The following is a 19,743-nucleotide window of genomic DNA, read 5'->3' on the forward strand; positions in this document are numbered from 1 at the left end:
TTGTTTACAAACCAACATTTCCGGGAAATTGCCTCGTGAATCTGGTAACACACAAAAATAAATGCATCTTCTAGCTCTTTGCCATTAAGCTATTTTTGTTGATAAGTTGAAATAGAAGATAAAAGTCAACACCAGAATTTTATAGATTACTATAAGATACTTTCAAACAAAAATGAAGAGTGGGAAAAGGAAAAAATCAAAATTAAAAACGGAATAAACGAGGGAAACCAGATTTGGATTATATATAAATATATAAGGTTCTTGAAGGCCTTCACCTCATTCCAAGACTTTCCTTGGCCTCTTATCTCGTCCATGATGGATCTTCTCCAAGTTTGTACTGGGCAACCTCTTTTTCTTTTCCCTTGGGGATTCCACTCTAGGGCAGTCTTTGCGATACTGCAACTATTTTTTCGGAGTGTGTGACCGATCCAACCCCACTTTATGGACTTAATTTCATTTTGTACCCTCTTTTGTTCGGTCAGGTGTAGCAGATCGTCGTTTCTGATGGTGTTAGGCCAGAATATACGAACAATTCTTCGTAGACATTTGTTAACAAAGACGTGCAGTTTGTCTGTGAGGGTGTTTGTCACTTTCCAGGTTTCACATCCGTAGAGTAGAACAGACATGACATTTGATCGGAATATTCGTAATATACGTAAAGTTTTCCACATTTTCAATCTGCATATTGTCGATAGTAAATAGCGTGTTGTTCCTTGCATTTATTCTCATGGACTTGGTTTTACTAATATTGATTTTCAAACCTATTTTATTGGCTTCAGTGGAAAGTGTTTCCAATTGGTAAGCCAGATCTTGGAACCTTTGACCTAATAGACAGATATCGTCCGCGTATTCTAGATCGCTTAGGCGTGTGGTTAACGTCCATTGTATCCCCCTTGTGTCGGAGTCTAGTTCGGAGAGAACATAGTCTATAGCTATGTTAAAAAGAAACGGAGAAAGCACGCATCCCTGTCTAACTCCAGTAAGTATTCGTCACTGTTGATCCCATTGTGTGTCACGCTGCATTTCGCATCAGTATATAGTGACTTTATAATAGAAATTATTTTTTGCGGGATGTTTCTTAGCTCTAAAATTTTCCATAGAGCAGCGTGAGACAAGCTATCAAAGGCACGTTCAAAATCAACAAAAACCATGTATAGGGGTGTGTTCCATTCAACCGATTGTTCCATTATTACCCTCACAGTATTAATGTGGTCTATGCAGGAGGATTCTGGCCTAAAGCCTGCTTGATTAGCTCAGAACTCAACCTTGTTTGTTATTCTTTTCAGTATGATGGTCGCAAAAATTTTATTTATGACAGTAAGCAAGGTTATTCCTCTCCAATTTTTGCACAGTGTGAGGTTGCCTTTTTTTGGAAGCTTGATAATGTTACCTTTTTTCCAGCCCGCTGGAATGTGGTTTGTTTCCCACACCCCTCGGATTATGGGGAGCAAAAGTTCAGCAGTTAGATGCGGATCAGCTTTAAGCATTTCAGCAGCAATGTTATCGATTCCCGGTGACTTGTTGTTTCTCAGAGATTTGATAGCTGCTATTATCTCCGTTTTGGAAGGGGCCTCGCAAGAAATATGCAAGTCTATATTCTGCGGGTTTTCGACTATTTCGTCTGCGTTATCTCTGGGAATACCTAGCATCTCCTGAAAATGCTCTTTCCATCTCTCTACTTGGTCATCTGTTGTAGTAAGCAATTCGCCTGTTTTGGATCTTACAATGTTCGAACAGTTGGACCCTTTTTGTGTTAGTCGTCTAGTAATTTGGTAAAGCTCCCTAGTTCTGTTGTGTTGTGCAGCTGTTTCTGCTTGTTTTGCAAGTTCTTCAGCCCACCTTCTTTTGTCTCTTCTTGCTTTTCTTTTAACTGATTTATTTATTGTTTTATATTCCTGTTGTCGGTGTGCTCTTCTTTCTACAGTTCTTGCTTGCAGGATATCTTTTTTTCGTTGTTTTCTTTCCTCGATAAGATTCCATGTTTCATCTGATATCCATTCCTTTCTATCTTTCTCTTTTTTGCCCAGTTTGTCTTCAGCTATTTCTGTCAAAACATCCGCGAAATATAATCCAGATTTGGATTATACATCTATGAAAACAATTGAGTATTTCACACAATTATTTTTAATTGATCATAACTTTTTAGCAATATTATGTCACCACCTGAATCTTATGATTGGGAGTAATCAATTGATATATGGATAAGACAAAACAATTAATAATACAGAATTTCCACTGGTAGATGAGTTGTCTGCTAGTTCTGGTTTGTTTGAGAGTTGATAAAACCAACACGTCATGAGGAGAAAAATATTCTGTTAATATATTGTTAGATATATTATTCTCTCATACGCGAGGAATTATTGGTTATGATCTACACGAAGCTTCCCTAGCAGCCATAGACCGAGAAAAATGAATATTGACGATATGAGCGGTCGAAATATAATGTTACTACACTCTTAAGAGAGTCAACAGACAAAATAAGAAGATATCGATAGGAAAATTTGAGCAGGACTTGAGACTTTTGACGTGACAACGTCTTAAATTAGGTTGTGGCTCGGAGTCACTCATGAAAAAGTGTAACGCCCGCTCACGTCTGTTACGATGAGTCACCGAACGATAGAGAGGCCCGCCGGACCGGCTAATGCCTTGCGTCTCTCTCCCACTCAAACATGATCGGTCCGCTGCGCGCGCAGCACTAGAGAATTAGGCGCGTTGAATCGGTGCTTGCTTGTGTCTCTGTCTTTCTCGAGCGTTCTTGGCGTTGGAAAACCGAGAAAGCGTCATAATACAAGTTCACACGTGTGGTTAAAGTATCGTCAGCTGTGTCTGTAGTGAAAATGTGGAGTGCTTAGATTCGTCATTTACAACAACTACAACAATAAAGGTAAATAATTGTACACTAATATTTCATTATCGTAAACTATGATTGATTGATTAATTGTTAGATTGACACAAAAGTTGAGAAACTGAGTTTATAGGTTATGTCATACTATTGACAAATGTTGATAGTGTTAAGTAAATTATTAGTTTAAATCACTCTGCAATCAATCGTAATTCAGTCGATTGAGAAGAAACAGCGCGTATTGCTAGTCAAACATTTAAAATAACAAATTATAACCTCTAACCTGTCAAAACAGTAGTAAACAAAATATATTTCTATAGTTAAAATTTGTGCAATTCTTATTTTCATTCAATTCCTTGTTCCTATTGTGCAATTTAATAATATTCATATCATTAAATATTCTACCGAGAAAAAGACGTTGTCACGTAAAATCTTCGCCCGTAAAACCGACTTTACAGGCAACCGATTTTTTTTTTTTTAAATACTGCTCTACAACTTTGTCTAGGTAAAATGAAATCGAGACTCAAGATCCTCTTCAGCAGAAGCTCTTGATCAATCTGTGCAATATCGTAGGAGATATTTGCGTGGAAAGTTTCTCGTAAATATTGGAAATCAAAAAATGCTCCACCTCTTTGTAAAGCTTTTCGAAAATGCTAATTATAAATTTACAAAACCAAATTTGTATCAACCAAAAACCAAAAATCAGATACCAAACGAATTACTGAAATATTGTGGAGCAGCAATGGGAGAACAATTAACAACATTAATTAATAAAATTATAAAATACAATAAAGTACCGGAAGAATGGAGAACGAGCGAACTAATTCTTCTTCTTCTTCTTCTTCTAATGGAGCTACAACCCTTTGTGAGTCTTGGCCTGCTTAACAATGTTCTTCCATTCTGCCCTGTCGGATACTTTCCTTCGCCACTGCCTGATGTTCATGGTTTTAAGATCCCTCTCTACGTCGACTATCCATCTTTTACGGGGCCTTCCTCTTGTTCTGTTTCCTTGGGGCTTCCATCTCTGGACTACTTTTACAGCTCGATTATCTGGCATTCTTTCTAGGTGACCAAGCCAGTTTAGTCTTTGTGATTTTACAAATCTGACAATATCTGCGCTCTGCATTAGTTCATCCAGCTCGTGGTTCATTTTAATTCTCCACGAACTATCGCTGCATTGGGTTGGTCCAAATATCTTCCTTAGTATTTTGCGCTCAAATATTCTCAGTTGATTTTCATCAGTGGTTGAGAGGGTCCACGTTTCACATCTATATGTGACCACTGGTCTAATTACAACTAATTCTACTATTCACAAAAGGAGATAAAAAACAGCCAGAAAACTACAGAGGTATAAACTTGTTAAATACTACGCTAAAACTTACAACTAAAATTTTACAATTATTGTTAATAAATCAGAGGATAAGTTTAGCAGATGAACAACAGGGTTTTCGTAGTGGAAGATCGTGTACAGATGCAATATTCGTTATACAGCAAATTACTGATAAATCTTCTTCTTAACGTGCCCTATCAAGTCCCCTTGACGTTGGCGATTAACATGGCGAAACTGTCTCTGTCTTGAGCTATTCTAAAGAGTTGCTCAGCTTTCCTCATTCCTGTCCACTCCCTGATATTCTTCAATCAAGAGGCCTGCTTTCTACCAATTCCTCTGCGTCCTTCGATTTTACCCATCACAATAAGTTGAAGAATATTATATCGGTCTCCCCTTACTACGTGTCCAAAATAGGCCATCTTTCTACATTTGATGTTATCAAGCAGCTCGCGAGCAACATTTGCTCTCTCAAGGACTGCCACATTTGTCAGCATAGCCGTTCATGGAATTTTTAGTATACGTCTGTGCAGCCACATTTCAAATGCCTCCAGACGATTAATGGTGGATATTTTTAATGTCCATGCTTCGACACCGTATAAGAGGACTGACCAAATGTAGCATTTAACCATGCGCTTTCGAAGTTGAAGTTGCAAGTTATCATTACAGAAGAATGACTTCATTTTTAAAAATGTCGTGCGGGCTATCTCGATTCTACGTTTTATCTCTTGATCTGGATCTAGTTGTTCAGTAATATGGCAACCAAGATAATTAAAACTGGACACTCTTTGAATTATATGACCATCAACATATAATCGTGCATCTTGATGTGCTAAACGGCTAAACACTGATAAATCACTAGAGTATAATAGACCAGCATTTCTGTGTCTGATTGACCTAAAGAAAGCGAGTGACAGAGTAAGACTCAAAGATGTAATCCATCTTCTATATAATAAAGAAGTTCCCCTAAGTATTATAAAAACTATCGAAAACATTTACCAAAACAACAAAATGAACGTCAGAATAGATGGACAACTTACAGAACCTATAGAAATAGGCAGCGTAATAAGACAAGGTACTGTGTATTCATTGACCCCATACTCTTCAATTTGATCATGGATGAAATCATCAAAAGCTTTAACAAAAAAAGAGGATACAGAATGAGAAACAAAGAAATAAAAATACTTTGTTGCGCAGACGACGCAATACTGATAGCCCAAGATGAAGATAGTCTGCAAATACTGGTCGACAATTTAACTAAAGAGCAACAGAATTTAATGGAATGTAATGGAAATAAAATACCTGGGAATTACACTGTCTAGCTATGGTGACATAGACAAAGAAGTGGGAGATCAAGTACAAAAAGCAGATAGACTGGCAGGATGCCTTAATAACACTATATGGCGAAACAGACACATTAACACTGAGATGAAGTCAAGAATTTATAAAACCAGTGTAAGAGCAATAATCACATATGCCCCAGAAACAAGACTCGACACAGCCACAACACAAAGGCTACTGGAAACGGCAGAGATGGGAGTACTGAGAAGAATTACACGAAATACGCTGAGAGATCGAAAGAGAAGTGAAAACATTAGAAGAAAATGTAACGTACAGTGTATAAATGAATGGACACAAAATAGAAGAAAACAATGGAATAACCAGATAAGCAGAAGGGTGGCCAAAATAGCACGAGATAAATCACCAATCGATAGAAGTATCAGACGACCGCGCAAAAGATGGACTCACAACCTTCCATAGAGGTATTAATCCACCAATGAATATGCAAAATTGCTTATAAAGAGGAAGGAGAAGAAGAAGAAGAAGAAAAAGAAGAAGAAAAATCTTTTTATCAATTGATAGTTAATTAAAAAATTTTCAATTAATCAATATTTTCCCGTCATGGAGATATGTCTTGTAAAATATCTTGCAGTCTCTCCTTTTAGTTTACAAAACGTCAATTGGGATAAATTTTGCTTATGATATTCCATTCCAAATGAATGAAAAATAAGGCAGGATCGACCCTGGTTTTATCGCCATATTTATCGCTGCGGCTGCGGCTGCGGCTGTCGCTATCTATGAAGTCATTCTATACTGTAAAAATTACACACAACCAAACTTATAATTGAATCACCATGTATTCCAAACCAATATTTAGTTTTTTTGGAAAAACTTGTTACGGTTGCGAATAATAAAGGTTTTTATTGAAAATAAACAAACCAATAAAACAATTAGATAACACAGTCCGGCAAGGTACAGATTATTTGTTTTGGTTGTAAATAAATTGAAAGATAAATAAACCCACTTTCGCTTTCAAAACCAAAAATAAGCCTTGTATGGGGTTAACGGATGTCCAAAGGGAGAAGATTTTTGATCTTAACAGGCGTAACACAGGGTGTTGTGTCAAAAACCTATCCTAGGTATTAGGAGTTAGGAACGCTTAAGAATAGACCAAGATAAAGTCGCCAAAAAGTAACAACAGATAGCCACGATCGAATTATTCTCCAAGTAGCTAGAAGATACCCAACAATTTCTCACCTCCAACTCCAAAAGCTGCTTTTGGAAGGTACAGGTGTAAGTGTTTCAGTTGAAACTATAAGAAGACTTCGTGTCCAAGTACTATACAACAGTAGACAGTTACGGGTTCCCGAGTTAACCAGACAGCACAAGATTCTTCTTCTTCTTTGGGTACCGTCTTCTTAGCGAAGGTTGGCGATGACCTCTGCAAAGTTTTCCCTATTTTGGGCTTTCCTTATTAAACTTTGAAAGTCTAATCCTGTCCAATCCTTGATGTTGCGCAGCCAGGTCATTTGTCGTCTACCCGGGCCGCGTCTGCCTTCTATTTTCCCTTCTATAATAAGCTGAAGGAAGTTATACCTGTCGTGTCTAAATATGTGTCCAAGATAAGACGTTTTACGCTTCTTGACAATTTCTGTGAGTTCACGTTCTCTATTCATACGACTTAAAACTTCTTCATTTCTAACGCGGTCGGTCCATGGAATTTTCAGCATAAGCACAAGATTGATCACCTAAATTGACGTCTTTAAGAACAAAACTCGAACATTCGAAACTGGCAAAATGTGCTTTATTCAGACGAAACCAGGATTTGTGTAAAATCATATGACCGATGAATTAGTGTACTTGGCTGGTGAGGAAGACAAGCAAGAACGGAAAAAGCCAAATTTTGTTGATTTTGTGAGAAAAATTATAATATTTGTCTTACTAAAGAATAACAAACCTCATACAAGAAGGGAAACGGTTTATGACGAAATACAAGTACCTAGAAGATCAAGTAAGAGGGAAGATCACAAATATTGGTGGATTTTATCGCTCGAATAGGAAATCAACTAATACCTAGAATTAAGCAAACACATAAAAAGAATGATAAAACGAAAATGGAGAACTGATGATAAACTTCTGCACGAATAACGAACTTAGAATAAATAACACATTTTTTTGACCACAAAGACCAATACAAATATACATTCAATAACAAAGTGGACAAAGATCTATGATAGATTATGTTGTAACCAACAGAGATATACGTCGATCAAAAAATACTCGACGTAAGATGCATCAACTCCTAGCCTAGTATTATGTAAAATAAGAATCTCCATAAAATACTTCACACCCAAGAGAGTTCGTCTTCTTCTTTTTTTTTTTTTTTTTCTTGGCAATCGGGCTAAGTGCCCATCCAGCCAGCAGCAAATGTGTAATAAAGTTCACTTAAATTAACCTATTCTAACTAAACTAAATACACTACAATTCTGGAAATTAAAAGAAGACTACGATGGGAGAGGAACTAGGATTACTTTTCGCACCTAGGAGTCATTCAAGGTGACTCACAGACAGAAAGTGTAGACCACGGAAAGTATAGGTAAAAAGGTAAAATATTTGGCGAGTTAACAGAGGTAACGAGCTTAATTTTAATAAACTTAAGAATAATTTTATATACCTTGTACATATTTAATGATATCAAATAAAGTAGATTGAAAGGGGGTATAATTTTTGCAATAATAAACTATTAATAAGTTCTTGTCTTTGTATTTCAAATTTACTACAAGCATAAAAAATGTGATCTAAGTCGCAAACCACATTGCAAGTTTCACAAAGTTCGGTGTCGACTACACCGATTTTATATAAGTGTTGAGGGAAGCTTGCATATCCGAATTTTAGCCTACAAATGGTCACAATATCATTTCTTGTAAAATCAAATTCTTGGTGCCACAAATCTGTCGGAATACTTGGATGTAATAGTGTATATCGTGTGAGGTTATTAGAGCAATAGTTTTTCCAATGCAATTCCCATTTTGCCATTCCCATTGCCTCGAAGTCCTATATGAGCTTTTACCCAAGTGAATTTTAATTCATATTGACTTTTTTTTAATTTATAAATTCTTGCTTTTAATTCTCTAATAAACGGATTTGTATCAGTAGGCATCACATTAATTGGGTTAGCGATGCATTTAAGAACAGATAAGGAGTCACTCAAAAAATGTATTTTTTTTTAACTTGTTTTTTTCGACACAATCGCAGGCTTTAATAATACCAATCGCTTCTGCAGAAAAAATGGAAGTATTATTATTCAATTTGAATTTTTCTTGAACGTTTGTTGAGGGTATATAGAATGCACATCCCGTACCATTATTTTGTTTTGATACATCGGTGGTTATTTAATAAGGCTATTTTATCTAACAGAGTACGGTTTTTAAAAAAAGACTTAATAATAAATTTTTCTGCTAACCATTCCCTTCGTAAAAATAATGGTGGTACTAGTGCTTCAATCAGAAGTGGTTCCACAGGCGTTGAACACATTGCACCCAAACAGAGTCTTAGGGAAATATTTTGAATTATTTCCAGTCGTTTTAGAGTGTAAGGACTAGCTGATCCATATAACGTACATCCGTAATCCAAGATGGACCTAATAAAGGCTTTGTAAAAAGTTAAACATGTATGTGGATCTGCTCCCCACCAGGTTCTCCTTATGAATTTTAAAAAATTTATGCCTTTTAAACATTTTGATTCTATACTTTGTATAAATGGTTTCCAGCTAAGCTTTTTGTCAAGAATAATTCCAAGATAAGTTACCTTATTTGATACTGGGTATAAGGTACCAAGAGTTCGTTTTAAAATTAACTTTTCCAAAACGCGATACATAACCAATCTTGTACTGACGTAAAACATTTCAACTAATGGAACGCAAATTGAACAATTGTATACCTATAGGTCCATGTTGAATATATCCCTCAGAGACAGAGTTAGGAGAAAAATTGATGTTACAGACGCAGTTAAAAAAAATTATAACGCTGAAATGGAACTGGACAGGCCAGCATGTTGCCAGAGTTAGATTGAAGATGGACCAAGAAATTTTTAGAATGGAAACCTAGACATGATGCTTATTGTAATCCAGGACGTCCTCCAGCAGGATGGTCGGATGGCATCAAGCTCATCCTGGAGTCAAGGTGCTCAATATCGGAATTATTTACGAGAAGCCTATGTTCAGCAGTAAACTTAAAACGGCTAATGACAATGGTGATGATGATGGTCCCTTAAATGTGTCTGATTTGAAGAACTCTTATTAATGCTGTCCAAATCAAAATAATTTAAACGTTAACGTAGGAAATGATGTTCTGAAGACTATTTAAGTGTGCTTTAAGAGTACCCTGATAATATGATATTTGCCATTGCTTCACAACTATATACAGTATAGAAGAATTGTTTGGGCGGTTCTTGTGATAGAATCTTTAAATTACAAAAAGAAAGTGTTTAAAAACTTTTATTTTTGCACTTGGACCTTCTCTGATAGAAATAAAGCAAATTGTGAGTACCAAACGGCCGAGATAGAAGTACCCCCGCCAAGCCTGGAAGAAATTATCACGGCGATAGAAACCCTAAAAAATGACAAATCCCCGGGACTAGACAATATTGATGCAGAACTGATTAAAAAAGGAGGGCATGAACTTAGAACTAAAATACACCAATTAATGAAAGAAGCCTGGGAACAAGAAATAATGCCAAAAGAATGGAGTGGCTGTATTATCGTGCCAATACATAAAAAAGGCAGAAAGGATACATGTGGCAACTACAGGGGAATCTCACTAATCGGTACTACATATAAGATATTAGCTTCAGTTGTACTAAAACGATTACTGCCATATACAGAGGAAATTATTGGCGATTACCAATGCGGCTTTAGGCCTGGAAGATCAACAATCGACCAAATATTTACTATCAGACAAATGCTAGAAAAGTATTGGGAATATAATAAAGAAGTACACCAGATCTTCATAGATTTCAAACAAGCATATGATTCCATAGATCGCTTAAAACTGTGGAGTGCAATGATGGAGTTAGGCGTACCAAAGAAGCTGACCATGATTGCGCGAATGTGTGTCAACAATTCCTTTGCACAAATTAGAATAGGAGGCAAAACTTCAAAGGCTTTCGGCATAAGCACCGGACTCAGACAGGGAGACCCGCTGTCCCCATTACTATTTAACCTAGCATTGGAATATGCAATGCGAAAAATCTATACCAGAGTCAAACCAGACATAACTGCCAGAGGAGCAAAGATTATTCTCGCATTTGCAGATGATGTAGATGCAGTAGCACAGAAAACACTGGAAGTTAAGGATATAGTATCGAACTTTGAAGAAGCAACACTAAGCGTAGGCCTGAAAATAAACGAAGAAAAAACTAAATACATGGTCGTATCAAAAAAGGAACGACAGCGAATAAGACAAAACATTACCATAAACGATCATAATTTTGAGGTGGTCAAAGAATTCAAATACCTAGGAGCAACAATTACCAGTGACAACACATGAGAACGGGAGGTTGAAATACGAATACTGGCAGGGAATAAATCATTATTTGCCATTCAACATCTAATGAGGTCAAAGCTTCTCTCAAGGCGTGCCAAAATCCAAATGTACAAAACCATAATACGACCAGCAGTGACATATGGAAGTGAAACATGGACATTGAGAAAGAAAGAAATCAATAAGCTATTAGTATGGGAACGCAAAATCGGAATCAATGAAAGGCAATAGTAAACGCGGCAAAAACTCACGAAGAGTTGTAAAAGCCAATGATGATGATGATGATGACTTGGACCTTCTCTGTAAATGTTTCAACATTTACATTAAAAAAATGTTACATACTGAATAAGCCAAGTTCGAAAGTTTTACCAACAAACAACACAGAGAAAGAAGAAAAGTTTTTGTTGAAATGATAAATTTCTGGGTTTCAAAGAAATTGATGACGATGATGCATTTGTGGTTGATGAAACACATGCCTCCCATCAAAAAACTTTATCTCAGAACGTCTAGCATAAGCCACCCCAACAGATCTGCTTGTTCTAAACCGATAGAGAAACGCTGATAACATATCTCCACTTTACCCTTTTAGTCTAGGCGGGATCTGTTTTGGATTGGACATTTTCCATAGGAAGCTATTTTTTTGCTGGAATCACTTCAGGATGTGCCCAATATCGATAATCATGATATGCGCCAGTCGCAAACCCTGTGCTAAATTTTTTATTTAACAAAATCTGAAAACAATTGAAAATTTCTCATTTTGTGCTCCTATTTTCGTTTATAATTCGGAAAATATTGATCCTAGAGAAAAAATTATAAGAAGTTAAAAGTTTCGTTATTCAATTTTACACAATATTTCGTTAGCTAGAAATTGAAAATTTAATGTTTATTGTTGAAAAAATAGCAATAATTGGAAAAAAAAAGTACAAAAAAATAAAGTTAATACTTTAAATGTTTTCGACTTTCTAAACTTGACTTACAAGCTCCATATTCCGCCTAGAAAAACCTTTTAATATGTTTAAAACGTGTGCTAAATTTTGTTAAGATCTGTCGGATAGGTATTGCATAATAATTTTGCAACCCAGCCTACTGGAAAAAAATCGCAAATTTTCAAATTTATAGTAAGCTCTAAATAAGGCCCTCAGATAGTTGCAAATTTTTTTACACATAAAAGAAGGCTCAAACTTTCAAACGCTTTTCGTAAAATTCAAATTGGTTCACTAGGAGAGCCTAGAAATTTTTTTAAAGTTTTAAACATTTTTTATATATATTAGGCTTATAAACAAATTGAATAACTTTACGAGCTTTAAACATATCAATTTCAAAATTTATACACTTAAAGAACATTAAAAGACGCTTCTTAAAAAAAGATACATTCGGCTTACTGGTTGCCGAGATATTGAAGGTCAAAGTTGGCATATATTTGCCGTGTAACTATAAGTGATAGAGAGCTCGTTTCTAAACAAATACCCTCGTCTTGTCAAGTACTTTTTATATGAAAAGTTTTACGTAATGCGCTTTATGGCAACACCCATAAAAAAGACAAATAAAAAACCGTTTTCGCATAAAATGTCGCTCGGAATGCATGAGAGGTGGTGGTGGGGGACATTCACTCGAAATGTGAATCGGTGAGTTCAAAATTATAGCGCGCGCTAAAAATTGCATTATCTCGGCTTCTTGTTAACCAATTTTGCTCTTTTTTTTTGAATCGATGTCTCGGACGACAAGGATTTCAAATATCATATTTTCAAGTACCGTTTTTAATTGCAAAATTGGGAAATTTGCAATAAACAATTGTATGTTAAACAAGTAATTGCATTTTTTCTTCATGCATTTTTTTGAGCTTGCAATTTATACATTAAAGTAAATTGTTACTTTTAGTAAACAAATATGTATTTATAAATTGTTAATAAATAATTTAAATTGTTAAAACAAAGGCGAACGAAAAAAAATTTTTTTTTCATAAATAAACTTTATTTTGACTCAATCTTCAATAATTTTTTTTTAAGTCTTTTTCTTTTTTTGGAAGGACAAGAATCTTCAGGTTTGACCTTGACCTTCAATATCTCGGCAACCAGTAAGCCGAATGTATCGTTTTTTTTAAAGAAGCGTCTTTTAATGTTCTTTAAGTGTATAAATTTTGAAATTGTAACGTTTAAAGCTCGTAAAGTTATTCAATTTGTTTATAAGCCTAAAAAATGTTTAAAATTTTAAAAAAATTTCTAGGCTCTCCTAGTGAACCGATTTGAATTTTACAAAAAGCGTTTGAAAGTTTGAGCCTTCCTCTATATGTAAAAAAAATTGCAACTATTTGAAAGCCTTATTTATTGCTTACTAGAAATTTGAAAATTTGCGATTTTTTTCCAGTAGGCTGGATTGCAAAATTATTATGCAAAAACCTATCCGACCGATCTTAACAAAATTTAGCACACGTTTTAAACATATTAAAAGGTTTTTCTAGGCGGAATATGGAGCTTGTAAGTCAAGTTTAGAAAGTCGAAAACATTTAAAGGATTAACTTCATTTTTTGCACCTTTTTTCCAATTATTGCTATTTTTTCAACAATAAACATAAAATTTTCAATTTCTAGCTAACGAAATATTGTGTAAAATTTAATAATGAAACTTTTAACTTCTTATAATTTTTTCTCTAGGATCAATATTTTCCGAATTATAAACGAAAATATTAGCAAAAAATTGAGAAATTTTCAATTGTTTTCAGATTTTGTTAAATAAAAAATTTAGCACAGGGTTTGCGACTGGCGCATATCGTGATTATCGATATTGGGCACATCCTGAAGGGATTCCAGCAAAAAAATAGCTTCCTATGGAAAATGTCCATTATGGTCTGAATTTCTACAGATCCCGCCTAGTCTATTTTCGAAAACATTAAAGATACACTCATATAAAAATAATTATATATTAATGACAGTAAACCATGAGATATTAAATATCAATTTTTTCTTCTGTCAATTCATTAATGTCAATGTCCCGTTTTACGTTTTGGTAAGTTTTTTATGTATTTTACAATAACTTTCTTTCCTAATCTTGTACATTTTAGAATCTTGACAAAGGCAAGGGTTTCCTGCCGAAACGTTGATTTCAACGGACAATAAAATCTAGTTCCAAATTTAATATTACTTATTGAACCTAAATCCAAGAAATACTAATTTTATATTATATGTATATAAAAGTTGTTTGTGACCTTCTATTAAAGTAAAACTTTCAAAGATTCGTGAGGTTACGGTCAAAAAGCCTAGTGATGAAAACTCTAATATACGTAGACTCTTTTATGTAAAATTATGTTATATTATTATATGTTTGAATTTTTGTATTTTACAGTTATGTATATATTATATTATTTCTCGTGTTAACATGGCTTGCGAACTATTCCAAACTACACATTTATTATCTTGATAAAGAAACTAAACAGTGTCGAAAGCTCGACTTTTAATAAAAGAGTCTATTAGAGTTTTAATCACTAGGCCTTTTGACCGCAACCTCACGAATCTTTGGAAGCTTTATATTATATAATATATTATTATATATATATATATATATATATATATTATTATATATATATATATATATATATATATATATATATATATATATCCATATAAGTATATAAATAAAATATCAGCTTTAAATTTACCTTCAATGCGTTTCGTAACCGAAAAAGGTCAATACACTGCAAACAATTCCAACTCACTTTCTAACACACTGAACTCCTCAAAGGAAACATAGGTCGGTAGATATCACTTCGTTGATACCACTACTAATATCAATTTTGTCAGTAGTAGGTCAAAATGTAAAAAAACTACGTGGTTTGGGTACTACTGGCATAACTCCTATATAAAAGCGTATAGCGATGACGGGACTGATGACTGACCTGACCTAGAGCTTACTGGAGACTGGACAAGTATATTACCCCTTCTATAATGATTTTTTATGGGCAGTGTTTACTTCAAATTCTCACATGGGCATCAAAATACAAAATAAAAAAAAGTATTTAAAAGTTTCCACTTTTAATGCGATTTTTTCAGGAACTACTCACAAAGTTTTTAGTACTGTTTCTATGTATTTGTACTTAAGTAAACAAGAGGTTAATTATGTTTTTTATTTGAAATGCAAATGTAAAAAAATGTATAACATGGTGACCTTGCTTATGCGCTCGACTGAATTACAGTGCCGTACTAAAGAAATTCTACTTTTTACGATCACGACGTAAAGATGTTAAATATCGTACAATTTTAATAAATCAAATCGAAACTAACTCAAATAATAATCTTAATAAAGCAAAAGATATACATGTTTTTGAATTTTAATTTTTCCGGTAGTAAATGCTTTAACACCAGTAAAAATAATAAGTCTCGTCAAAGAACTCTACAATACAGAAAGCAAAGTCCTACACAGCATAACATCTAACCCAATAGCTGTGCTAAACGCAGTAAAACGGGGACGTGCTTTATCCCCCTACTATTTAACATTGTACTAGATTCCGTACTAAAGAAGGTAAACTCTAATAGAGGAATTTACTGGAGATTAACCAACTCTATACCATACAAGTTTATGTACCGACCAGTACAGCAAACAACATAACAGTTGAACAGACGAAAAATTGGAAACAAAAATTACCAACATTTCAAATAAAAAGCTAACCTCAATATGGTGTGACCTGAACGCAAAAGTCGGCAACTCTATACAGAATGACGACCTACAAATATACTGGAAAAGTTTGGCATATGTCAGAGAAACGATAGAGGAGATACTTAATCGAGTTTACTATCACAAATAACTATTTTATTATGAATACTGGATTCAAACACCATGTACGCCGACTTTATACTTGTAAAAATTCTGGAGATAGGTCTAGAAATCAAATTAAATACATCCTCACAAATGTTCGCTGGAGATCATCAATCCAAACAGACAAATCATATCCAGAGGCGATATGTGGATCAGATCACACTCTCCTCTTAGCTAAAGTAAAACTCAAACTTCAAGTTTGAGCCAACAAACGGAGAGAGACAAAGAGGATAGAACAAAGAAAGAAGGACGACCTTCTCCAAGAAGTGCGAAAAAGTATGCCGTCTATTGGTAAGGATAAATCACAAGAAATTGTGGAGACTATTAAACATCCAGCTGACTGGCCCTTCAATCACCAAAGAGGAGATAGAAAAGGCAATATTCAATTCAAAAAACAATAAGGCACCTGGATCAGATGAAATCCCGTCAGAAATACTCAAATTACTGGATGAAAGGGGAATTTCAGCACTACACAAAATATTTAACTTAATTTATGAAACTGGCTGCTATCCTCAACAGTGGTTACGCTCTACCTTTATTCCCCTGCCCAAGAAAGTCAATGCAAAAAGATGTGAGGATCACAGACTCATTAGCCTGATGAGTCACACTTTAAAGATATTCTTAAAAATACTACATCAAAGAGTATACAAAAAATGTGAATGGGACATCAGTGACTCCCAGTTCGGGTTTAGGCAAGGTTTAGGAACACGAGAAGCAATAGTAGCAACACAGGTGCTGGTCCAAAATTGTTACGATCAGAAGAAGGATGTGTTCCTATGCTTTTTAGATTACCAAAAAGCGTTTGATCGTGTCCAACACCACAAGTTAATGCAGATCCTCAAGAAAGTTGATATAGACCAAAAAGACATAAGATGTATTGAAAACTTGTACTGGCATCAAACGGCACAGTTAAAAATAGACAATTCTATATCCAAACCCATACATATAAGATGGGGCGTTCGATAGGGATGTGTGCTTTCCCCTCTTTTATTTAACATTTATTCGGAAGCCATATTTCAAGAGTCTCTGGAAGATGCAAAGATAGGAATCAAAGTGAATGGAGTACTGATCAACAACATACGATATGCTGATGATGGTGTCTTAATTTGTGACAACATAGTCGATCTTCAACAACTTGTCACTATAATCGGAGAATACAGTAAGCGAATGGGATTAGAGATTAATACCAAAAAAAACCAAATTTATGATCATCTCCAGAAACTTGGATGCACTTGAAAACTCCACCATAACACTGAATACTAAGTCCATTGAAAGAGTGAGTAAATTTAAATAACTGGGATCGTGGCTTTTTGAAGACTGGGCATCGGACAGGGAAGTAAAATGTCGCATTGAGCAAGCTCGACAAGCTTTCGTAAAATTCAAGAAGGTACTGACTTGTTCAGAGTTCGATCTTCAACTGAGACTAAGGTTTACTAAGTGCTACGTGTGGTCAGTGCTGCTATATGGCGTAGAGGGCTGGACACTCAAAACGAGGGATATAAACAGATTAGAAGCTTTCGAAATGTGGCTCTATCGCCGTATCCTAAAAATACCATGGACAGCGAAAATCACAAATATAGATGTCCTTAAAAGAATAAACCAAGAACGCCAACTTTTCGAAACCATCAAGAAAAGGAAAACGGCGTATCTAGGTCACATCATGCGAAATGAAAAATACCAGTTCCTCCAACTTATAATCGAGGGTAAAATTGAAGGCAAGAGAGGAATGGGACGCAAGAAAATGTTCTGGCTCCGAAACATAAGGCAATGGACAGGGATTAACGACATACAATCTCTGATACATACTGCAAGAAATAGAGAATTAATGGAAAATGTGATCGCTAACATCCATTAGTGGATTTGCATCTAAAGAAGAAGAAGATTAAACATTGTGTAACAACATCAATTAATCGCCCAAAGATAAATAATCCAGTGTGAAACAAAAACACTGGATAACAGATGAAACCCTTAAACTAATTGAGAATAAAAGAAATCTTTGTCAAAGTGGTGCACATAGTGAAAGGGAAAAAGCTAGTTTAAGAGACCTCAACAAAGAAATAGAAAATGGACCAGTTTTGTCCTGGTATAATACCAAAGTATAATAATTTACAAGTAAAAAAAAATCGGTTGCCTGTAAAGTCGGTTTTACGGGCGAAGATTTTACGTGACAACGTCTTTTTCTCGGTAGAATATTTATTGATATGAATATTATTAAATTGCACAATAGGAACAAGGAATTGCCGCTATAAACTCAGTTTCTCAACTTTTGTGTCAATCTAACAATTAATCAATCAATCATAGTTTACGATAATGAAATATTAGTGTACAATTATTTACCTTTATTGTTGTAGTTGTTGTAAATGACGAATCTACTCACGAATTAAAGACAAATCTCACGATCTCACGATTAAGGTCTTACATCTTACGATTTTTAATTTTTTTTTAAATTTCAAGTGTTTCTAATAAAATGCATGGGAGGAAATCAGCTTTTTTTAGATTGTCACCTTGAAATATCCATAAATTGACTGTATTTTTGTATCAAAGTGAGCTACTCCAATTAACTCAATTAATATACACAAAATAATATAAACAAAGCTTAAAAGGTTCTTTAAGCTTTGAAAGTGGTTTATAAACAACTGAATTGTAATGTATATTTTACCGCCTTTAATAAATATGAAGTATAGACTAAATTTTGTGTAAAGAACAAACATTCAACAGACCTAATAGTAAAAACATATTGATTTAAGTGTGAATTTGAGATAATGTGCTGACAAAATGTTAAATCCTAAGAAAACAAAATTATGTTTTTATGTATATTCATTATACTTAATACTCTTGGGTAAAATACCTCATATCATATATGTCTTTAGACACAGTTAATAATTTTCATTGAAGTTTAAACTATAAAGAATGTTTACAATCATTGCTCAATATTAAATGGATAAATCCATAGCAATATTATAAAAGAATATAGGTCCCTAGGTAATTTCCTAAAATTATATCTGATACTGGTGGTTCCCCCTAAAATAGGACACTGTAAGCACTCCACATTTTCACTACAGACACAGCTGACGATACTTTCAACGATTTTCAACTTTAGCGATTCAACGCGCCTAATTCTCTAGTGCCGCGCGCAGCGGACCAATCATGTTTGAGTGGGAGAGAGACGCAAGGCATTCGCCGGTCCGGCGGGCCTCTCTCTCGTTCGGTGACTCACTGTAACAGACGTGAGCGGGCGTTACACTTTTTCTTAAATGACTCCGAGCCACAACCTAATTTAAGACGTTGTCACGTCAACAAGAAAAAGCAGTTGATGTTAGAAAATTGATAGAAAAACATTATGATTTAAACTGGAAGAGTATCGAAGAATTAAGCTATTTTAAACACATTTTAGAACGAGACAACTTTGAAAAACATCCACCTGCGAACAAATTCATAAATAATTAGTTTACTTTCAACAACAATAAAAATATATATAAAGATGCAAGGCTGATAAACAAGAATACTATCACAATATATGCAAATCAATTGAGAGTTACGATCAAAACAATCAGCCAAGAGGTCTATTTAGAAAAATACGATACATAACAAGAGAGTTTAAAGCCAGAACTTGGGCCTTTGAAGACCATACGAGAATTTCGGATTTTCTCGATGATTCGGCCGTTATTCCAGCCAGCTGTCTTCGAGAACATTTGGTTCTCATTTGTCCTAACGCAGAGGCTCTGTGAAAATATCAAGAGAGCCCGTGTAGGTGTCTCTCACGAGTCAGTAAATATTTATTTTGATAATCTCCAGGATACCTTGAAGGATATCCAACCCAATTCCATAATTAATTACGACGAAACCTGTTTCGTTGATGATCCAGGTAGAAAGAAAATGGTAGTAAGACAAAAGACGAAAGAAACCAAGTGAAAAGATTGTTCTCGAAACCGACCATCCTACAAAGAG

The 19,743-nt window shown here is 34.8% G+C and overlaps 1 protein-coding gene across 2 annotated transcripts in view; it reads right to left on the reverse strand.

Moving 5' to 3' along the window:
• The window catches only part of LOC140440341 (ornithine aminotransferase, mitochondrial-like), a 47,249-nt gene that overhangs the window by 26,502 nt on the left and 1,004 nt on the right, over positions 1–19,743 (reverse strand). The window contains exon 1 of one of the 2 annotated variants that reach the window (XM_072530786.1): positions 14,642–15,033. The exons of the other annotated variant lie outside the window; for it this stretch is intronic. The gene's annotated coding sequence lies outside the window, so the exon portion shown is untranslated. Of the gene's footprint in view, positions 1–14,641; positions 15,034–19,743 lie in introns of those variants that run through there. 2 annotated transcript variants of the gene reach the window in all.

Source organism: Diabrotica undecimpunctata, chromosome 4 (assembly GCF_040954645.1).
Source record: "Diabrotica undecimpunctata isolate CICGRU chromosome 4, icDiaUnde3, whole genome shotgun sequence".
NCBI lineage: Eukaryota > Metazoa > Arthropoda > Insecta > Coleoptera > Chrysomelidae > Diabrotica > Diabrotica undecimpunctata.